We start from the raw sequence: 24,639 nt of genomic DNA, 5'->3' as shown, positions 1-24,639 counted from the left end.
CATCTGTTAATTACCCTGAGGGTCATTTCTCACCGGAGTTGTCCTTTAAAGAGTAATCCTTCTTCACCCATGAATCCTTGACGTATGTGCACTGACAAACACAGAACAGAGAAGATAGAGCTAAACAAAACTTAGCGTCAGGGGTTACTCTTTTCATAATAACACTAAAACACAATTCCTTTCAATAAAAATAGTTCGTTTAGTCTATAAAGTTTAAAATATGGACATTGTTCTTACACAAACGTGCCACTTGGCTTCAGAAGGCCTTTTTTGCTTCAGTAGGCTCATCATTACTCACGTGCTATATGCATGAACATCTGAAGCACACGCCCCAAAAGCTGTATCTCTGACAGTCCACGAATGCTAAACTGAGCTCTCTTTCAGGACTTTTTACTCTTAAGTGGACAAATTAATACAAAATTATTTCAAAAAATAGGAAGTATCCCAGTAAACATAGTTGCTTATGTCATAGTAGGTTCAGTTAAGTGGACATAACTTTAAAAATTATTAACTAATTAAAAAAAAAACACACATATATATATATATATATATATATATATATATATATATATATATATATATATATATTAGGGGTGTAACGATACGCGTATTCGTATTGAACCGTTCGGTACGAGGCTTTCGGTTCAGTACGCGGTACGCATTATGTACCGAACGGTTCTTGGACTAATTAATTAGATTTGGAAAATAAAAAAGTGTGTGAAATATAATAATATGCGTTCAACAAGGTAGCCCAATAACCAAAACGACGTAACAGGCAATGCCCCTGACACCGCCGAAGTGAAAGAAAAAAAAACGCCTGTTTCACACATACTCCGTCTGTAGTGCGTGTGCGGTGCGTGTTGCGTTGCAGGAGCCCCACACCCAGTAGTCCTTTCACATATGCAGCGTTTGCAGTCCGCAACTGATCCACTGTTGCATACCACAAACGCAGCATTTATTCATTATTTTTTTATTTAAATCCAAACGTTTTTACTGAACATGCCTCGTCACAATTCCAATTCTCTTTGTTTACTCTTTAATAGAAGTCAGGTTACGTAGCCTACTACATTTAAACAACATTTTATTAAATTCATTTATTCATATTTATATACTTTAGATTTAGCTCACACAAGTGGCAAAACATTTAAACATAGTTTATAGCCTTAAATCACAAACATTTTAAATTAGAAACTTACAATAGTCTATTCAAAAACAGCAGACTCTCGTCTTTTCTTTCGTTTTTACACCCTTTTAAAAGAAATCCTGCAGGTCAAAAAGAACTTTGCTTTTCACCTCCAAGAAACTACGAGTGTTATCCATTATGGCACTTTTTTTTTTACCTAAATGCCAGGTAAGGTGTCGTTTTGTTGCTTTACTTGAGAAAAAAAGCCACGTGTTGACTTTGAAACAAGAGTATATTTTAAATGATAACTACGCGCTGAATGCTCGTGGCAAAATGGCTATTGCATTTAACAAACCAGAACTAGAAGATCCTCCAATAACCAACAGGTCTGGTGTTTGGGTGAACTTTGGATTCTTTGTAAGCTATGATGGTGTTGGCAAGAGTGATGGATTAAAAAACAACCGTATGTCGCATTTGCTGATGGTACAGCAGCGGGAATAATTCATGTCATGTCAATCAACTCATTTACGCCGACAAAAAGACGATAAAAAGGAGAAACAGCCACAAACTATCCCCGCAGAATTTAGACAGACATTTCCAACTTATTCAAATGGCAAAAGACATCACCGCGGCGAGTGGTCCATTATAGCCGCGGATATGAGACCTAACGCCCGTTATTCCGTCTGCAGTGCGTGTGCGGTGCGTATTTTTTTCAGTACCCATGTTAACGGATGACAGCTTTCACACTGCACGCGGATGCTGTCCGTCAGTCCGTTCCAGGAGCGGTGCGTCTGCAGCAGTGCTGCATTAAAGTGATAGAACATTGTTCGCATTAAAATAAACGTGTACTGACGTGAAAATCTAGTAATTTCACCACAGATGCATATCATTTAAAATATACTCTTGTTTCAAAGTCAACACATGGCTTTTTTTCTCAAGTAAAGCAACAAAACGACACCTTACCTGGCATTTAGGTTAAAAAAAAAAGTGCCATAATGGAGAGCACTCGTACTTTCTTCGAGGTGAAAAGCAAAGTTCTTTTTGACCTGCAGGATTTCTTTTAAAAGGGTGTAAAAACGAAAGATAAGATGAGAGTCGGCTGTTTTTGAATAGACTATTGTAAGTTTATAATTTAAAATGTTTGTGATTTAAGGCTATAAACTATGTTTAAATGTTTTGCCACTTGTGTGAGCTAAATCTAAAGTATATAAATATGAATAAATGAATTTAATAAAATGTTGTTTAAATGTAGTAGGCTACGTAACCTGACTTCTATTAAAGAGTAAACAAAGAGAATTGGAATTCTGACGAGCCATGTTCAGTAAAAACTTTTGGATTTTAAATAAAAAATAATGAATCAATGCTGTGTTTGTGGTGTGCAACAGCGGATCAGTTGCGGACTGCAAACGCAGCATTTGTGAAAGCACTACAGGGTGTGGGGCTCCTGCAACGCACACGCAACGCAACACGCACCGCACACGCTAATGTAAAGAACTAATGTCTTATTCCTGTAACTACATAGAAGATGGGTAAAAGTATAGCTCCATCACTGTTCAATGTAAATAATAAAAAAAAAATCATACTTTGTTAGTTTTAATAAAAAATAATAAAAAAGGTAATTTATCTGCCAATTTTTTTTCTTTTTGCTGTATCTAAAACATACCGAACCGTATCGAACCGAACCGTGAATTTTGTGAACCGTTACACCCCTAATATATATATATGTATATATATATATATATATATATATATATATATATATATATATATATATATATGTATATATATATATTTTTTTTTTTACAGTGAGGACAATACAGTGTTATATTACAAATACTGAGAGACCATCCTGAAAAGCACTGTTTATTTCATGTGGATCATATCTTTTGTATTTATTTGTGCTTTCACTTGTAATGTGTTTGGGCTAGTGGTTTTAGATGTGCTCTTGAAATTGGAATAGAGAATAGTGTGTGTGTTGAGTTTGCTGCTCAACCCCCCACAAAGTAATTTACATTTCAATGCATGAAGACTCTCACAGGTGATACAAAGAAGGTCACTACTGTTACCCATGTCCTAGACCAAATACACTGCCAAAAATAAATTGAAATAACATGATGAAATGAAATTACAATCGCTAGCACACGTTTCCCAATATTTAGGAGAACTGAGTGAGGAGTTTATAAATTTGCTAACCAACTTTCAGCTTCACAGCAGTTAATTTTACATTTACAAATCAACTCATTCTTACAGAGCACTGGCAGCACAGGTTTACATCCAACACTAACATCAGGAACATTATACAATTAACATGTCTTTACAAAACTAGAATGACACTCTACTGCTTATAATTCACTGCATGCTTACAGTACAGTACAACATTATTCCTAAGTTTCCTCTTTTGAATGGATGGTAATGGCCTAACACTTGTGTTGGTGTTCAGTTTCATCAAAGTTGCTTTGATAGTGTTTGATTTTTTTAGCAGGATAAATTGCATTACAATATTACTGTATACATGTTGCAAATTGTTGTCTCATTCAGTTTTGTATTATGTTATTGTTTTGTCCATAAGTTTAACACTTTGGAAAACAGCATGTAAGGATGTGCAAATTGGCCTGTAGAACAAAGTTTTGATTGTGTTTGTGTCAAAGTGAGCAAAGAATTCAGGTAAATTGAAAGATGTTGCCATTGAATGCATTTTGTGCTAAAGCAATGTTGATCCACGGTTAAGCTGAGATATAAAATTTTCTTTTATAAAACATTTCTCAATAATTAAGTCACTTTTTCAAAACTCTTCACAGAGCGATCACAACTCCAGTATGTGCAAGCTAAACTGTGGATCATTGGCACTTGATTTGAGACATGAATTAAGTGTTTTGTTAGTTTTTGTGGACTTTGAATGTGAAATAACTGCTGTGAAGCAGAAAGTTGGTTTGGAGAACTGTGTGAAGAGTTTTGAAAATGACCAAAGTATTGAGAAATGTGGCCTAGCGATTGTAAAAACTAATTTAGTTTAATTTGGCAGGGCAAATCCCAGCATCTTCTCTAGTTTATTTGAGAAGGGTTCTGCCACATTGGTAGTTTGAGCTCTATTGGCCTGTGGTTCACAAACTGGTTTTTCAAGTCTTCCCTTATTGAAATGTAAATTGTGAGTGGGGGGTTGTGGGGGTTGAGGAGAGAAACACACAGGCGTCGTGATTTACTATCTAACAGGGGACCTGAGTCAGTGTGTGTGTAACGTAATCACTATTCAATAATGACCTGCATTTAATACATTAGAGAGCTATTTCTGCTTGAGAAAACTCTAAATACTTTGCAGTGTGTTTGTGATGATAAGAAATGTCACAGCAAACACACAGGCGTCGTGATTTACTATCTAACAGGGGACCTTATAACCCTAAAGAACAATTTGTGCTTGTCCAGTCCTTGATTTATTTTATATTTTTGTAATTGGTGCAAGAAATCAAATCTCACTCTTAAAATCTCAAGAAAAAATGATTTTTTTTTTTGGGGGGGGGGGGATTTTAGAGAGCAGAAACTATATTTGAATAGGCAGCTAATACAATCAGGCACAAATGTAAATAAGTTGGTGTACTTGACAATAATCTTAAATGAGAGATGTGGACTGATCATATACTGTAATTATGAAGACACAACAGAGAATGAATTTCTTAAAGAAATGACTTTTCTGTAATGTATTAGGTATTATGTCTAAGGTATATTGTGTGTGTGTGTGTGTGTGTGTGTGTGTGTGTGTGTGTGTGTGTGTGTGTGTGTGTGTGTGTGTGTGTGTGTGTGTGTGTGTGTGTCTATTGTGATACCAGATGCCTGTGTAAACAAGTTAAATTATTTTAATGTGTTGACTAACACACTAAAGCACAAGAAGACTTGTGGACTAACTAAGTGTTGTGTGTTACTTGATGTTACATCTTTTAACTTTATTGCAACTGTGTAATAAATATATTTACAAATAAGCTTCAAAATAAATTAAATTATTATTTAAGTTAAAGCATTAAAGTATATTTTAGGTTACAAATAAATACTTCTCAGTAAATTCAAAAGAACACAGTTATTATAAAAAGACATATTACTTGACACATTATATAGTCTGTACGAAGCTTAACTGCATTTAATATCATTTAAAAAACAATGTTATTTATTTGTAAAGACATGTAATGGTGGAGATGACATATATATATATATATATATATATATATATATATATATATATATATATATATATATATATATATATATATATATATATATATATATATATATATATATATATATATATATAATGAAGACAGACTTGACTGCCAGCTCATTTCACATTCACACACACACACAGCTCCATTAGAGTCTATGGAGGTCCCCTGTTGGATAGGTTGACATCGGTCACACACACACACACACACACACACACAGCTCCATTAAAGTCTATGGAGGTCCCCTGTTGGATAGGTAGACATCGGTTTCACTCTCACACACACACACACACACACACACACACACACACACACACACACACACACACACACACACACACACACACACACACACACACACACACACACATTTAATTATTTTATTTGGAATGACAAATACTGATTAAAACAACACAGCATCCAAATATTCACAAAGAGCTTCTCATGTTTATCCTGACAATAGAGACAATGCAAACAGTCACGACCGCATTAATCAACAGGTTATGGATAAAGATAACATCGTCTTCTCCAAATATGCAGACTGCCTATGATCGCTGACACAGAACAATATCTGGCTATTTGCTTAGACCTCTTCTTACTTAATCCAGCAATCTGCAAGTCTCTGATACATAGTCTATGCACATTTCCTAAACTACCCAAAATAAGGACAATTAGTTTGGTCCTGTAGCCACACACTGCCATTACATTTGCTAACGGTTGGTATTTTAGCATTTTCTCAGAAAAACACAAGTCCATGTACGCATCAAAACAACAGCCCACTTCAAGAATCAGAATGTTTTTAGAAAGTTCATTAATGATTACAATATCTGGAGTATTTGGGTGTTCCCTAAGAACACTTTGAAGACAGTTTATATTAGGATCATTCAGATTTGAGAACCAGCTGGTTTGAACAGTCTTATTTGTATGTATTACACTTTGTCCAGAAACTTTGCGCAGTTCTTGAGCCATTGTGTTTACGATGCGATCGTGGCGCGCGATGTAGAGTCCTTTGAACGCTGGGCATCCGTTCATTATGTGCGCTGTAGATTCCATTATCTTACCGCGGTGTAGTAAGCAGAATGGTTCATGATATTTTGGAAACCACAGTGAAAGATTGTATTTGGTCGGAAGAATTTGTAGTCTAGCTTTAATAACAAACTTTAGAATACCGTCGTTTATGGCAGAGTTTTGTAACGCGGAGTGAGAGACCGAATGGTCCGCGCTCTGCAAGCATGCAAGCTTTCCTTGAAGGGGCAGGTTAAGCTAGTAATCGCGCTGTTGTGCTTGAAAGTACTGAAGGATTTCATACCTGCACGTCTGGACACACACACACACACACACACACACACACACACACACACACACACACACAGCTCCATTAGAGTCTATGGAGGTCCCCTGTTGGATAGGTAGACATCGGTCACACACACACACACAGCTCCATTAGAGTCTATGGAGGTCCCCTGTTGGATAGGTAGACATCGGTCACACACACACACACACACACACAGCTCCATTAGAGTCTATGGAGGTCCCCTGTTGGATAGGTAGACATCGTTCAGGTCCCCTCTTGGCATGTTTTTAAAAAAATAAAAAAATGCTTATTTTAAGTTATATTATGAATAAGGACCTTAAAAGAAAAATTTGTATATCATTTTTGTTTCTTCAAAATGACTAGAAACACAGGTCCCCTCTTGGATAGTGTAGAGTGATAGTCCCCTCTTGGTAATATAGACGTGTATGTGTGTGTGTGTATGATTGAGGGAGTGTGAGTGTGTGTATGATTGAGGGAGTGTGAGTGTGTGTATGAGTGTGTGTGTGAGTGAGTGAGTGAGTGAGTGAGTGAGTGAGTGAGTGAGTGAGTGAGTGAGTGAGTGTGTGTGTGTGTGTGTGTGTGTGTGTGTGTGTGTGTGTGTGTGTGTGAGTGAGTGAGTGAGTGTGTGTGTGTGTGTGTGTGTGTGTGTGTGTGTGTGTGTGTGTGTGTGTGTGTGTGTGTGTGTGTGTGTGTGAGAGTGAGTGAGTGAGTGAGTGAGTGAGTGAGTGAGTGTGTGTGTGTGTGTGTGTGTGTGTGTGTGTGTGTGTGTGTGTGTGTGTGTGACTGTGACTGTGTGTGTGTGTGTGTGTGTGTGTGTGTGTGAGTGAGTGAGTGAGTGAGTGAGTGAGTGTGTGTGTGTGTGTGTGTGAGTGAGTGAGTGAGTGAGTGAGTGAGTGTGTGTGTGTGTGTGTGTGTGAGTGAGTGAGTGAGTGAGTGAGTGAGTGTGTGAGTGTGTGTGTGTGTGTGTGTGTGTGTGTGAGATAGACAGAGTGTTTGCTTGTGATTGTGGGTGGTTGTGTGTGTGTCTGTGTATGTATATGTGACTGTGTGTGAATGAGTGTGTGTGTGTGTTAGTTAGTTAGTAAGTGAGTCTGTGTGTGTGTGTGTGTGTGTGTGTGTGTGTGTGTGTGTGTGTGTGTGTGTGTGTGTGTGTGTGTGATGGGTAGGTTTAGTGGCAGTGTAAGGGGATAGAAAATACAGAAAAACCATTACGCCTATGGAATGCCCCCATATGTCACAATAGCAAACGTGTGTGTGTGTGTTTGTGTGCGTGTGTGTCCGTGTGTGTGTGTATAAATCACTCAGATCACTCAGATCAGCAGGATCAAGTCAGTTAGAAATACCAAGAGTTCACTCAAAGCAAGGAGAGTCTGCCTTTAGCTATTATGCCAGCCGCAGTTGGAACCGGCTTCCTGAACAGATCAGATGTGCTCCAACAGTAGCCACATTCAAATCCAGACTCAAAACTCATCTGTTTAGCTGTGCATTTACTGAATGAGCTCTGAGCACTGTACGTCCGACTGATTGCACCTTATCTTATCTTTTTATTCTTTTTATAATTGTTTTAGTTTACCTTTGTTCTTATCTTTGGTTATTGTTTATTTTATATGTTCTTTTGAGTTAAATATGATGAGTGAAAACTGGGTTTGATGGAAATAGTAAGTTTGACAATAAGGTTTGAGTATGTGTAAATCTGTGGAGGGTATGATGAGTGAGTAAGGGTTTTAACAAGAAGGTTTCTGAGTAAAAATCAGGGAATAGTGATTAAAATGGACGTTATGAACGTGTTTGAGAAAGAAATGAATGAGAGGTGTTCTAATTAAGATGGTACATGTATGTAGGCTGTAAACTGAAGAATGTTTTGTTTTTATATCAGACTATTATTGTGGATCTGACCATTTTATTTTATTTTATCTTATTTTTTTTAATTATTATTATTTAATTATTATTTTTTTAATTACTATTATTATCTTTACGACTGTTTTAACTATGCTTGTTTTTAATTTTTTATTCGTCCATATGGTATTCTTTTTTTCTCATGGATTTGTTACCACCGTTTTAATTAATTTCTATATAAAGCACTTTGAATTGCCATTGGGTATGAAATGTGCTATACAAATAAACTTGCCTTGCCTTGCCTTGCCTATAAATATATGACTGTCTGTCTCTGTGTGTGTGTGTCTGTGTATATAAATATATGACTGTCTGTCTGTGTGTGTGTGTATATAAATATATGACTGTCTATCTCTGTGTGTGTGTGTGTGTGTGTGTGTGTGTGTGTGTGTGTGTGTGTGTGTGTGTGTGTCTGTGTGTGTGTGTCTGTCTCTGTGTGTGTGTGTGTGTCTGTGTGTGTGTGTATATAAATATATGACTGTCTGTCTCTGTGTGTGTGTGTGTATATAAATATATGACTGTCTATCTCTGTGTGTGTGTGTGTGTGTGTGTATATATATAAATATATGACTGTCTGTCTCTGTGTGTGTGTGTGTGTGTGTGTCTGTGTATATAAATATATGACCGTCTGTTTGTCTCTCTCTGAGTGCAGGGCCGGCCCGTGGCACAGGCAAATGCTAGGGGCGCCACTCGTCCATAGGGGCGCCAAAATGAGTGATTTTTCCGTTTTTTTTACTGCTACTTTTTATTAATATTAATTTGAATTATTACCAAAAAAAACCTTAAACAAATCACCAGACTCTTCCCAGACCACCGCATCGATCTCCTCCTGCCCAGTGAGTGCTTTAGAGTGTCCGACATTGAACGCGCGTTTCAATCAGTTTAACGTTGGGAATTTGTTGTCGCGTCGCCTCTCGCGCATCTTACAGACAGGAATGTGCTTGTTCGCTCGCACCAGTGAAAGTTGCCTAATTGTTTATGACGGGTAGCCAATGTGTCAAAAAGACCGAAGCCCTCTGATACAGGAAAGATACAGAATAAGGGGATAAACACAGCGGTAAAGTGATGAAATGAATGAACAGTTTATCTAAATGCATTATCTAAATATGAATGTTTGCTAATTAATTCCAGTTATTATTATCTTAAACTTTATGTAAGCAGCTGTTCTGGGTGATCAGAATCTGTAAAAAATCATGACAATTGTTTAGAACCATATATTTTTTTAAATAGCCTAATGTTTTTACTCAGTTGTGCAATTGTGAGGGGATATATGGCGTTCATAAAAAATTATTTTCTGAAATTAGTAATGATATTTATATACAAGTTTATCTAAAATAGCTAAAAAAATAAAATAAAATGCACAATAAATATAAACATTTCTTAAAAAGTTTAATTCAAGGTAAAAACATGAGCATGCGTAGTTTAGTGGAGGATATACGTATACACACATTTTTGTATGTATATATATATATATATATATATATATATATATATATATATATATATATATATATATATATATATATATATATATATATATATATATATATATATATGTGTGTGTGTGCGTGTGTCCATGTTTATATTACATTGTGGGAACCAGCCAGCGGTCCGCACTTTTCAAAATGCTTATGAATCATACAGGATACGATTTTTTGAAAAAGTAAAAATGCAGAATGTTTCCTGTGATGGGTAGAGGTTTAGGGGCAGCGTGTGTTTGTGTGTGCGTGTGTGTGTGTGTTTATTTATTTATTTTAATTATAAAAACACAACCAACATATAAAAACCTTGATAAAAGGTCACCAAGTAAAATCTTGCCTAGGGCAACAAATTGGTCAGGGCCCGGCCCTGTCTCTGTGTGTGTGTGTGTGTTTGTGTGTGTGTGTGTGTGTGTGTGTGTGTGTGTGTGTGTGTGTGTGTGTGTGTGAGTGAGTGAGTGAGTGAGTGAGTGAGTGAGTGAGTGAGTGAGTGAGTGAGTGAGTGAGTGAGTGAGTGAGTGAGTGTGTGAGTGAGTGTGTGAGAGAGAGAGAGAGAGAGAGAGAGAGAGAGAGAGAGTGTTTGCTTGTGATTGTGTGTGTGTCTGTGGTTGTGTGTGTATGTATATGTGACTGTGTGTGAGTGAGTCCGTGTGTGTGTGTGAGATGGGTAGTTTCAGGGGTAGGGCCAGTGTTGGGGAATAAAAAATACAGTATGAAAACCATTACACCTATGGAAAGTCCCCACATTTCAGAAAAACAACCGCGCGTGTGTGTGTTTGTGTGTTCGTACAGATTTCTACCAATACATTTCCATGACTTTTAGCCAATCGGCATAATCGGTGTTGGATGGCTCTCTTACTGCTGAACATTTGGACTGTTACTGACGCTGGAGTTTGGTTTGTCCTGGGTTACCGTTGGCCTTTCCGGACTGCTTTCTGCTGTGAACACCTGCCTGTTTCTGATCGTCAGTTGGGATGTCTCTGTTGGTTTTGTTTGCTCCTCGTCTGACTATCCTGCTTGTCTGACACTGATTCTCGCCTCATGATTTGGATTTGATTGTCCTGGATTCTGACCTCCTGCCTGCCTGACCATTCTCTTCAGTTCTGAGCTGTTTTGGGGTCTTGCGGTTTGGACTGTCTTTATTATTGTTTCAATAAATTGAAGTTAAGCATTCTTCTGCTTTTGGGTCCTCCTTCCTCAGGTCGTCACAAGTAGTAAAATGTTCAAGAGGAGTTCATCCATTAGATATTTTAACCCTTTAAAACCGAACGTGTCGTCGACAACACAGCTAACCAAGCTGTATTGAAGTTACCGTAACTCTTCAACCCTTTGCACTATCATAATAATTATTACGGTAATGTCATGTTTTCCATCGGCAAATCACCGCGGCTTTCGTGGGGGAGTGGGAAGGGGCGATTTGAACGGACATACGGAGCGCAGCAGTTTTAGAGGATATTTAGATTACAAAACACAATTAAAAACGGACAAAAACATGGCGAAGACAGTGTATACAAGATAGGAGGCTATTGAGTTTATCTTTGACACTTGGAAGGCGTCTGAGAGGGACTCTTCAGACCCAGAGACTGCATATTCAGATGTTGAGGAGGCATTTGTTGCTATCCTTGATCTAGACATGGATTGGGAAGTGAAGCTTGTCTTTTCTATGCTGAAACTGTGAGAAATGTCGGTGAAATAGGCAGAGATTCAATGTTTTAGTTCAAATACCACTGTTTCACACATCATAGTGTGTGTGCGTTTGTGTACATGTGCGTATGTGTTGCATGTGTATGTGTGTCCGTTCATGTGTTTACATGCGCTACATTCATGTGTTTGCGTGTGTTCATGTGTTTGCGTTTGTTGTTCATGTGTTTGCGTGTGTTGTTCATGTGTTTGCATGCATGTGTATCCGTTCATGTGTTTGCATGTGTGTGATATGTGTACATGAATGTGTTGGCAGGTGTGTAAGTAATAATTTTTTATTATTACTTCATTGTTATTTTTTAATAGGTTTTTTTTTACAATTTTGTTTTAACTAATGTATTATTTTATAATGGAAAATACATTCATAAATATATTGTGAGTTTGTAATACAAGCTTGTTTTGTTTTTTTCCCAGTGTGGCTTATACAAAAGCAAACAGGCCCTCCACAACACCACCTCAGAGGGGCCGTGGGGTAAAGAAAAAGGCTCCTGAGTGAAAACTCTGCAACCCAGTACCACAAAAAGACTTGTATATATGTATTATAGTTATTCTTCAAGTTTAAAGTGTTAGATTCTTTCGTTCAGTGGGTTTTTGATTTTTTTTTCTCAATAAAAAGCAGTAAAATGTTTTCCCGTTTTTGCATTTTTTGCCTATTTAAATTCTATTTTCAAACTTACCACATACAGTGAGGGTCAATAACTGTAATTTATTGAAAGCCAGTTGTCTTCAAAAAAAAATAACACCTTGCACTTGAGGTTAGCACATTCTGTTCTACAGTCAAAAAAACAAAATATGTGAAAACGCCCCTTTTTAGCTTCAGGTTCAAAAGGGTTAAATAACCAACAACAGCGTTTAATGCTTTGTAAGCAGTTGTAAAGAGTATGTCTCAATATATTATATTATTTATTTCAACAGTGTTGTTGTGTAAAACTATATGATTACTATGATACTTTTAGAACCAAATATTATTGCCCCATTGTTATTATTTTTGTATTTTAAATCATTTTAAAGGCCATTGTTTGCTTAGGTCTATTTTATTACCACAAAAAATCTGATTACTCGATTAATTGTCAAAATAATCAACAGATTACTCGATTACTAAAATAACCGTTAGTGACAGCTCTATATGTAACAATAGTTTGATTCCTCTTTCCAATTTTGTTACTTTATGAATAAATGTAATTAAATTTAATTTAATTTATAAATAAATGATAAAATTCACAGTGTGATGCGCAGGTGATGCTCATTTGCAATCACTCCACCGGCCTCACACCGTTCTCTCACGGCTCTCGCCCGCCCTGCTCGTCACACACAGAGACTCAGTTTCATATCAGAGTCACGTATGATCTTACCACACTTTCTCCAGTTTACAGAGAGGATTCTCAAGTCCAGCAGAGAGCAGCTTCACTCCTGAATCTCCTAGATTATTATCAGACAGATTCAGATCTCTCAGGTGTGAGGGGTTTGATCTCAGAGCTGATGCCAGAGCAGCACAACCTTCATCTGTGACACCACACCTCACCAACCTGTAGAGAACAATGACACACATTAAGTCTATCTCCAAAGCTAAACATAAGCACTTACACTAAATGAATAAATAACACAATGCTGTCAATATGAAATATATATAAATACTCATTAGTTCACGTTGTTAAAATACATCAGTTAGGATTACAGGAGAGAATATACAGTTTGTACAGTATAACAACATTATTTCTGTGGAAAGACCCATAAAACATGGAAACCCAATGTGTGTGAGAAAAAGTGTGTGTGTATGAGAGAGTGAGAGAGAAAGTGTGTGTGTGTGTGTGTGTGTGTGTGTGTGTGTGTGTGTGTGTGTGTGTGTGTGAGTGTATTTGTGTATGAGAGAGAGTGTGTGTGTGTGTGTTTGTGTGTGTGAGAGAGAGAAAGAAAGAGAGAGAGTGTGTGTTTGATGCTGTGTGTGTGTGTGTGTGTTTGTGTGTGTGTGTGAGAGAGAGATCGTGTTTGTGAGGGTGTGTCTGTATGTGTGACTGTGTATGAGTGTATATATGTGTGTTTGTGTGTGTGTGAGTTTGTGAGTGTGTTTGCGAGTGTGTGCGTTTTTGTGAGTGAGTGTCTATATGAGTGTGTGTATGTGTGTTGTGTGGGCATGTTTTTGTGACATATAAGGACAAATGTGTATAATGACGGATATGACACAAGTATTACAGGAGAGGGTGAAATATGAGGACATTACCCATGTCTCCACTTTTCAAAAGGCTTATAAATCACACAGGAGTTTTTTTTAGAACGTAAAAATGCAGAATGTTTCCTGTGATGGGTAGGTTTAGGGGTAGTGTGTGTGTGTGTGTGTGTGTGTGTGTGTGTGTGTGTGTGTGTGTGTGTGTGTGTGTGTGTGTGTGTGTGTGTGTGTGTGTGTGATGGGTAGGTTTAGGGGCAGTGTAAGGGAATAGAAAATACGGTTTGTACAGTATAAAAACCATTACGCCTATGGAATGTCCCCATATTTCACAAAAACAAACGTGTGCGACTGTGTGTGTATGTGAGTGTGACTGTGTGCATGTGTGCACGCATGTGTGTGTGTGTGTACGTGACTGTGTGTGTGTGTGTTTGTGCGACTTTGTTTGTGAGTGAGTGTGTATGTGACTGAGTGTGTATGTGACTGTGTGTGTGTGTGTGTGAGAGAGTTTGTTGTGTGTGTGTGTGTGTGTGTGTGTGTGTGTGTGAATGAGCGTGACTGTGTGTGTATGTAAATGTGTGTGTCTGAATGTGACTGTGTGTGTTTGTATGTGACTGAGCTTGTGTGTATTTGAGTGAGTTTGTGTGTGTGACTGTGTGTGTGTGTCTGTGTGTGTGTGTGTGTGTGAGTGTGTGTGTGAATGAGTGTGACTGTGTGTGTATGTGACTGAGTGTGTCTGAGTGTGACTGTGATTGTGTGTGTGTGCATGTGACTGAGTTTGTGAGAGTGTGTTTGAGTGAGTTTGTGTGTGTGACTGTGTGTGTGTTCGTGAGTGAGTGAGGGTGTATGTGACAGTGTGTGCGTGTGTGTGTGTGCATGTGTATCGGTGTATGTGACTGTGTTATGTGTATGTTGAATGTGTATGTGACTGTGTGTGTGTGTGTGTAACTGTGTGTTCATGAGTGAGTGTCTTTGAGTGTGTGTGTGTGTATTTGACTGTGTGTGAGTGTGCATGTCTGTCTGTGTTTCCGCGCATGTCTGTGCGTGTGTGTGTGCGCGTGCGAGTTTGTGAGCGTGTGTGTATGTGACTGTGTGTGTGTGAGTTTGTGTGCATGTTCGTGTGTGTGCATATATGTGTGTTTGCGCGTGCGAGTTTGTGAGTGTTTGCATGTGTGTGTGTGTTTGTTCGTGAGTGAGTGTGTGTGTTTGAGAGTGGGTATGTGTGTGTGTGCGTATGTGACTGTGTGGGTATGTGTGTGCGTGCGTATGTGACTGTGTGTGTATGTGACTGTGTGTATGTGACTGTGTGTGTGTGTGTGTGTGTGTGTGTTTGTGTGACTGTTCGAGAGTGGGTGTGTTTGTGTGACTGAGTGTGTATGTGACTGTGTGTGTGGGTGTGTGTGTGTGTGTGTGTGTGTGTGTTTTGGGTTGCACGACTACTGATTTCTGCTAGTCTATTACAAATCAAAACAATAACCGAGTTACTCGACTACTCGTGGTTCATGCTACAGCAAATGAAAAGACATTAAATAGTTCAATAAATGTTTATTAATTCATAGCCTAATGCAACAATTACATTAAAACTCCCAAAACATTATAATTACGATTAAAGCCAAATAAATAGCCGCGCCTGACCCCGACATTGCAATCATTCTCGTCGTATATGAAAACGTTATGTGCATGGCTAAATGCATACAGTAGCCTAACAATTTAATAACTTATAATAACAAATGTAATATTTCTCGAGTTTTCAGCAGTAAGCCTATAACAAGAACAAAGTTTTCAGCAGTAATAACGTTAACAAATTTTACTTCAATCAATTCAGAAAAGTTCTTCCAACAGCCGAATGCAACAATTAACATAACGTTACATAAATTGTAAAAAAAAAAAAAAAAAACATGTAAAAAACATTACACTACAAAATAATAAAAAAACGTTACATTTGAATTTCACGTGTAAAAGAGAAATTCATAGAAATAACACGCGCAGCATTCTTCAAAACTCTGTGAATGCGTATTCATCTAGCAAAACAGTTCAAACATGGGTACATTTCATTTATTTGTTTTATAGTAGGCCATATTCAACATTTATATTTCATTTCAACAGTAATAACGAATAACTAGGCCTAATATAATCTTACTTCAACTAGCTTGAAAGTTTATTCATCGTCGCTATTGTCCTCTCGCCACATGCAATCTTTGGTCGAGCTCATGGATCGCTGGTTTGCATTCAGAAATACAAGCGCATCGACGTGAGAGGGATGCAAGCTCGATCTTTGCCTTGTGACGGTGTTGCCGGCCAAGGAAAAAATTATTTCACTTGGTGTACTGGTGGCAGGGACAGCAAGATAAGATTTAGCCAGCCTGGATAGCCGAGGAAACCGGTGTTCATTAGATGCACACCATTCGAGAGGATTCCCCAAGGTGGGAATGTCAGGCATCTGAAAAAAATCCTGAATCTCATCTTCACTGGTAGTTGGCTGCTTTGTCGTCGGATTGCGGCTTTTGTAGTTACATCCAAAGAGCTCCTCGAGATCAGCCTCGAGTCTTGGTTTTTTATGCTCTCTGGGCAACGCAGTGGTTGTCCCGCTGCAGTCGGCAACCTCCGCTGCACCTGTTGTGATAGTGAAATACGCATCAAGTATGCATCAAAAAAATTATCAGCTCACCTGAAGTTTCTGAGTTCTTTGTCTCACTGTCATGCAATAAATCGGCGAGATGGGCTTTGGCATCCTCTCTGGCTTTTTCTGGTAAAAATAGCAAACGCTTAAACCGTGGATCCAACATCCACGCGCTAATAGGTAGGGATGTGGCTACCGTTTCAGAGTCCAGTTTAAACCGCATCACCAGCTGTTTCCGACCCATCTCTTTGAATGTCTGAGTGGCTGTGAGGTAACCCGTGCTGGGCCGCAGAGTATTTTCAGTCAGATTGATAATCACTGGATATAGAAAGGACAGGCCGACGTGCAGCTCTCCACACATGATTGTTGTTGCCTTCGCAAGCGGACTCAGTATGGGAAGCAGCTGTTCAATCAGATCCCAGCAAGATGACTTTATTGCCAGAGTTTTTCGATACTGGACATTAGTTACTGCTTCGTCGGCGAGTACAGCTTGCACTCGGATTCTCTGCTCGTAAAGCCGATCCAACATGTCGAACGTGGAATTCCATCTAGTTGCACAATCCCTTTTGAGTTTTCTCCCTCTGATGGATAGCTGCTCTTGACGTGCTTTTAGTGCGCGGGTCGCCACTGAAGAGTGACGGAAGTGACTGACGACACGCCTCGCAGCATCAACGGCCTTTGAGACCACAGGTAAATCCAAACCTGCCTTAACGGCAAGCTGTAACGTGTGTCCGCTGCAACCAATGTGGTGGGGCAAGGCCTCACAGATTTCCATGGCCAAGTTCATATTGTTTGCGTTGTCATGAACGGTGCAGAATGTGCACAACTCCCACTCATTAACGGTTTCTGTGAGCTTCTGCGCAATGTTGACAGCAGTGTGTCTCCCTGGCATGATAATGGTGCCCAATACCCTTGATTTCAACTCCCATAGGTCACTGATGTAGTTAGCAGTTATTGTCAGTGTTGGGAGTAACCTATTACAAAAGTAATACATTACAGTAACTTATTACTTTTTGCTGTAACGCAGTAGTGTAAGGCATTACTAATGAATTTTCAGTAATATTTTACTCGGTACATTTCCAGTAACGATTGCGTTCCCCCCCTTTGCGTTCCCTTTTATAGGAATTCTTTGAAAGCACTTGCTTTGCATTCGCTCCCGTTATTAATGCCCAAGCGGCAGTGCGCATGTTCCCTTCGGTTAGATAGACTAGTGATTTAAAAGCCCAGATACCGGTGATGTCATCAAACTTTGATTAACCGGTGGGAAAATGTCCCCACCGTCTCATCCCTACTGTACATTCGTGAGATGGATGCGCATTGCTTAGTTTATCAGAGATAAGGACAAGAACGTAGGAATGTAGCAAATGCAGTCAAATACAACCTTTTTCTAAAACCGAAATAACTATCTCGCAAATATGTCGCAACAATAAGAAAAGAACAAATGCGCATTTTGTCATAACTTAGAGTTTACACAGTTCTGTTGTGTCTATGAACAGAAGCTATTCCCAGATATTGCCAGATAATCACTTTACCTCTAAAATAATACTTATAACAGAGTTGGGTCGTCATGATTTCTTGCATTGTCTTGAGCATTCACTTTTTAGCCAATTCTCTATTGTTAGCCTGGATAGCCCATGTCATTATGCTTCATCATATCGCCTTCTACTGAATGAAAAATGCTCTAGTCCTACATTTTAGAATGTTAAGAGCTACTTCTGAAGTTATTTTGGTGAAAGTAACTCAAAAGTAATACAGGAGTAATGTAACGTATTACAATTCTGAGACAGTAATATTGTAATGTAATGAATTACTTTTAAATAGCAGTAATAAGTAATCTATAATAAATTACAGTTTGGAAGTAACTTGCACAACACTGGTTATTGTTATATATGGATCCATGGTACAAGAAGTCCAGAGATCAGTAGTGAGAGAGACGTTCTTGCCTTTCATTTCAGACGCAATGTCCGCTTTTAGAGAGTCGTATTTGTGGCCGATTGTTTTCCACAGGGTAGCATTCGATGGAACGGTGTAACTGGGTTCAAAGAAGTTGATAATTCCCCTGAATCCCTCTCCTGAAACTGCAGATAGTGGTCTTATATCCTTCACTATAAAATCCACAAGAAAATCTGTTATTACCTGTCTTCTCCTCTCTGTAATGGGGCGTTTACAGAATTCACCAATGCTCGTTTGCTTTGTGGTGTGCTTCTCACTATCATTTGCCTTTGTTGTCGGATGTTTCATTCGTAGGTGGTTATGCATTGCTGTCGTACTGCTGTTGTATTTTAAAGTAGTCTTACAAAGTTGGCAAATTACAACATGTTTGTCCTCCTTGATTAAATACTTCCACACATCTGATGTGTGGTGTCTGTTGCTGACGTTCGCCATTTTGAATTCATTCATAATAAATGCACGCAATCGAGTAGTCGATTGTTTCCGACAGCATCGACTAGAGGTTGAAGTAGTCGATCTCTCGATTACTCGACTAGTCTATGCAAGCTCTAGTGTGTGTGTGAGTGTGTGAGCATGTGTATGTGACTGTGTGTGTGAGTTAGTGAGTGTGTGAGTGAGTGAATGTGTGTGTGTGTGTGTGTGTTTGTGACTGAGTGTGTGTGTGTTGTGTATGTGTGTGAGTTTGTGAGTGTTTGTGTGTGTTTGTGAGTAAGTGAGTGTGTATGTGAGTGTGTATGTGACTGTGTGTGAGTGTGTGTATGTAACTGTTTTTTGCATGCGTGTGTGTCTGTGTTTGTGAGTGTGACTGAGTTTGTATGTGTGTGTGTGTGTGTGTGTGTGTGTGTGCACCCGCATGTCTGTGTGTGTGCACACGCTTGTCTGTGTTTGTGTGTGTATGTGACTGTTGGTGTGTGTGTGTGTGGCTGTATGTGTTCATGAGTGAGTGTTTGTGACTGTGTTTGACTGTGTGTGTATGTATGTGACTGTGTGTGTGTATGTGACTGTGTGTGTCGTATGTCTGTGTCAATGTGTGTGAGTTGTGACTGTGTGTGTGTGTTTGTGAGGGTCTCTGTGAGTTTGTGAGTGTATGTGACTGTGTGTGTGAGAGTGTTTGTGCGCGTGTGAATGTGTGTGTGTTTGTGAGTGAGTGTGTTTGTGACTGTGTGTGTGTCTGTGTATGTGACTATGTGAGAGTTTGTGAGTGTGTGTGTGTGTGTGTGTGTGTGTATGGCTGTGTGTGCGTGTTTGTGAGTGAGTGTCTTTATGAGTGTGTGTATGTGTGTTGTGTGGGCATGCTTTTGTGACATATGAGGACACAAATGTGTATAATGCCATGGGTATGACACAGGTATTACAGGAGAGGGTGAAATATGAGGACATTACCCATGTCCCCACTTTACAAAAGGCTTATAAATCTTTAGTTTTTTGAGAAAGTAAAAATGCAGAATGTGTATTTACATTTAATATTGCTGTTTAATTAAACTATTCAAGTGTAAATCATTTCATAATTTTACTAAAACATACAAAATAATGTGTAATCTAATTACAGGTCCAGTAGGCATAATCAGTGTTGGACGGCTCTCTTACTGCTGAACATTTGGACTGTTACTGACGCTGGAGTTTGGATTGTTCTGGGTTACCGTTGGCCTTTCCGGACTGCTTTCTGCTGTGAACACCTGCCTGTTTCTGATCGTCAGTTGGGATGTCTCTGTTGGTTTTGTTTGCTCCTCGTCTGACTATCCTGCTTGTCTGACACTGATTCTCGCCTCATGATTTGTATTTGATTGTCCTGGATTCTGACCTCCTGCCTGCCTGACCATTCTCTTCAGTTCTGAGCTGTTTTGGGCTCTTGCGGTTTGGACTGTCTTTATTATTGTTTCAATAAATTGAAGTTAAGCATTCTTCTGCTTTTGGGTCCTCCTTCCTCAGGTCGTCACAAGTAGTAAAATGTTCAAGAGGAGTTCATCCATTAGATATTTTAAATAACCAACAACAGCGTTTAATGATTTGTAAGCGGTTGTAAAGAGTACGTCTCAATTTATATTATATTATTTATTTCAACAGTGTTGTTGTATAAAACTATATGATTACTTTGATACTTTTAGAACAAAATATTATTGACCCATTGTTATTATTTTTGCATTTTAAAGAACATATTGCAGGTTAGAGATTCCATTGAGTCAGTGTATAGAAAAATAATGTAGGACCTAGATTTTACAATATACTTAACGTATTTATACAATAAATACGCTAATAAGACTTTTTGAGTCGTTTTTGTGAGAAAATTTTACTTCCGCATCTAAAAATGCGCAAACCAGAAGTGACATAACGAGAGGGAGTGCAGTGACTTTAAACCATAGGAAAACAATGGATCGCCATGGCAGTTCGAAAGCTGAGGAAATTATAAATGTTTATTAATATTCATATGGCAGACCACAGCCCTGCAATTATGACACACAATAAGGGACAGGCCAGGATTAGACAGAACAACGATTAGAGGAGATGATTTGAATTGCTGTGTGAGGAGAAACAGTGGAAAACAGACCAGGTGAGAGAGGCTCATAACATTATACGCTAACACTGTGCTCAGATTACAATACTTTGCAGATAATTATCATCTATCAGGCAATCGCAAAGCTGGTATTGCTCATCTAGGAGTATTGATACCAATAACAGAAACTAATAATAAGTTCAGACCATCTGGCTTAAGTCACACTCGCCGTCCACATTAGACTTTAAAGCCGGGCGCGGGGCGTAACATTATCCGGTGCTGTTTTTGCTGACATAACCTTACGAGCTCGCAGAATGTTTTTCCCTCGCGTGAACATTGTGGATGCTCGTATGGTCGTGGCTCGCAGCATGTGTGGAAAAACACGACGAGTCGAGCACGTTTCTCGCACCTCCCTATCTCACGATATTTTTTAAACATACAAAATCAAAAAATTCGGGAGTCGGCTTGATTTTCTCCAGCATGGCTGTCCCCTATTGCCAAATCATGCACAACAATGTCACAGGCTAGATCTATGAGTATTATTATGCTATAGCTCAATTGCTGCAACCATACAGTGCCTTTTTACACACACACACACACACACGCACGCACACGCACGCACACGCACGCACACGCACGCACACACACGCACGTGCACTCTCACTCCCTCTCTGGTTGTTTCTGTTGAAAAGGCTGCTGTTCTATGCTTCTCAACAAATCATTTGCACACATGTAATGTTTTCTAACTAAAGCTAGCAGCAACATCGAGTCTCTGTTTTGAGTCTCCAGCCTCTGTTTAACGCAAACGCTCGTGTGTATGTGTTCGCCCGGATCGCCTCAGTTACGGTGCTCAGTTCACACAGTTTCTCCGAGCTGATCGTCTGATGGATCCGCGACCGGCCGTCACACTCCGCCGCGGCTGAGCCACAGACAGTATAATGTGTTATTGTGATCCTTTAAACACACACACACACACCACCGCGTGTGTCAAAGCAGATGCAGAAGTGAAGTACCGTCTCTTCACCTGCACAAAACGCCACAATGCAGCTTTTCTTTTTTTAGGAAACCTTTGGACTCAATGTCCTGACAGGCTGGACACAAAAATTTTCCATGACAATGATAAATTTAAATAGAAAAACTACCGAAAATACACTGATTACTACAGAATACCAACCTATTCTGCACTGAGCCAATGCAGCTTGGCAGACGACTCCGTCGTGACGTAATATGACGCGATGTTGAAAAAAAACAGCGTTTTTTATAAACAGCCAACGAAATGGCTACTTTATCTGCTAAATTTGTGCTCTTATGTCTTTTAAAAACATTTTAAATCCTGCATTACCTTTTCATATGGAATTTCATATGGAAGGTTATATGTTTATTTAAAAAAAAAATAACCTGCAATATGCTCCTTAAATCATTTTTAAAGGCCATTGTTTGCTTATGTCTATTTTTATTACCACAAAAAAAATCCGATTACTCGATTAATCATCAAAATAATCGACCGAATACTCGATTACTAAAATAACTAAGTGACAGCTCAGTGTGATGCGCAGGTGATGCTCATTTGCAATCACGCCACCGGCCTCGCACCGCTCTCTCACGGCTCTCGCCCGCCCTGCTCGTCACACACAGAGACTCAGTTTCATATCAGAGTCACGTATGATCTTACTTCAGTTTCTCCAGTTTACAGTGAGGATTCTCCAGTCCAGCAGAGAGCAGCTTCACTCCTGAATCTCCTAGATTATTCTCAGACAGATCCAGTTCTCTCAGGTGTGAGGGGTTTGATCTCAGAGCTGAAACCAGAGCAGCACAACCTTCATCTGTGACATCACACCTCACCAACCTGTAGAGAACAATGACACACATTTACATTAACATTTAATCATTTAGCAGACGCTTTTATTCAAAGCGACTTACAAAAAAGGGGAGAGCAATAGAAGCAACGAGACAAACAAAGCCAACAACCTGTAAGAGCTATAAGAAGTCTCAGTTAATTAGCACAGTACACAATTTTTTTTATTTTTTTATAACCATCTACAACAAAAACTCACGTACGCAAAATACAGAACACTGGATTTTGATAGCGATGATAACAACCCATTAGGAATAAGGCTGTTGCCTCAGCTGTTGTCGTTAATGCGGATTCAGTGGCCCAATGGGTTGGTTTTGTATGGCATTCTAGCTAAACGCGCAGCAATAGCCATCTACAACAAAAACTCACGTACGCAAAATACAGAAAACTGGACAAATCCGGATGACAGACGTAGATATGATCCAGGAGTGTGCGCTTTTTGGTCGTTGCTGTGGTGATCAGTAAGTGCTATTCTGTATTGGTCAAGTGCAATTGGAAAAGATGTGTCTTAAGATGTTTTTTTAAAAATGGCTACAGACTCGGCAGCACGAATTGAGATCGGCAGGTCATTCCACCAGGTGGGAACGGTCCAGGAAAATGTCCGTGAGAGCGATTTCATGCCTCTTTGGGATGGAACCATGAGGCGCCGCTCACTCGCAAAACGCAAGCTTCTGGAGGGTGTGTAAGTCTGAACAAGTGAGTTTAGATATACTGGTGCAGAGTCAGTGGTTGTTTTGTAGGCGAGAACTAGTGCCTTGAATTTGATGCGAGCAGCCGTTGGTAACCAGTGCAGTTGAGAGAGTGTGTGATGCTGTGAGTGTGCTTGTGTGTATGTGTGTGTGTTTGCGTGTGAGTTTGTGAGTGTGTTTGTTTGTGTGACTGTGTTCATGAGTGAGTGTGTATGTGACTGAGTGTGCATGTGACAGTGTGCGTGACTGTGTGTGTGTGTGTGTGTGTGAGTGAGTGAGTGAGTGAGAGAGAGAGAGAGAGAGAGTGAGAGAGAGAGAGAGAGAGAGAGAGAGAGAGAGAGAGAGAGAGTGTGTTTGTGAGGGTGTGTCTGTATGTGTGACACCATAAATGTGGTTTATGAGGACATATAGAATGTCCTCATAATTAAAATGGCCTTAAAAACATACTAAATTATGTTTTCTAGAGAAAGTAAAAATGCAGAATGTTTCCTGTGATGGGTAGGTTTAGGGGCAGTGTGTGAGTGTGTGAGTGAGTGTGTGAGTGTGTGAGTGAGTGAGTGTGTGAGTGAGTGTGTGAGTGTGTGAGTGAGTGAGTGAGTGAGTGAGTGAGTGAGTGAGTGAGTGAGTGAGTGAGTGAGTGAGTGAGTGTGTGTGTGTGAGTGAGTGAGTGTGTGTGTGTGTGTGTGTGTGTGTGATGGGTAGGTTTAGGGGCTGTGTAAGGGGATAGAAAATACGGTTTGTACAGTATAAAAACCATTACGCCTATGCTTTCCTGTAGCTCAAACAGTAGAGCGTGGCGCTAGCAACGCCAAGGTCATGGGTTCGATTCCCAGGAAAGCAAGAACTGACAAAAATGTAAAATGTGTGTATGTGTGTGTGTGGGTGTAATCAATGTTACATTGTACAGATTGCACATTTATAGTTGTAAATGCGAGTATAGTAAATGTGAGTGAGTGTGTGTGTGTGTGCGTGCGTTTGTGTGTGAGTGAGTGTGTATGTATTTGTGACAGTGTGTGTGTGTGTGTGTGTGTGTGTGTAAGAGAGAGTGTGTGTGAGCATGTGTGTCAGAGTTTGTACTAGGGATGGGCGATTTGGCCTCGAATCAGGGGCGTAGCAAACTTTTCAAAAGTGCGGGATGGATGTGGTAACAGAAGGATA

The 24,639-nt window shown here is 39.3% G+C and overlaps 1 protein-coding gene and 1 pseudogene across 1 annotated transcript in view; both read right to left on the bottom strand.

Moving 5' to 3' along the window:
- Positions 1–24,639, bottom strand: part of LOC137084571 (NACHT, LRR and PYD domains-containing protein 3-like) — a 320,075-nt gene that overhangs the window by 256,198 nt on the left and 39,238 nt on the right. The window lies entirely within an intron of this gene.
- Positions 1–24,639, bottom strand: part of LOC137085236 (ribonuclease inhibitor pseudogene) — an 88,676-nt pseudogene that overhangs the window by 29,528 nt on the left and 34,509 nt on the right.

The sequence above is a fragment of the Pseudorasbora parva genome, chromosome 8 (genome assembly GCF_024679245.1).
Source record: "Pseudorasbora parva isolate DD20220531a chromosome 8, ASM2467924v1, whole genome shotgun sequence".
In the NCBI taxonomy this organism is placed as follows: Eukaryota; Metazoa; Chordata; class Actinopteri; order Cypriniformes; family Gobionidae; genus Pseudorasbora; species Pseudorasbora parva.
The sequence above is the reverse complement of the archived record's forward strand: the minus strand, read 5'-3'. Positions and strand labels throughout refer to the sequence as shown.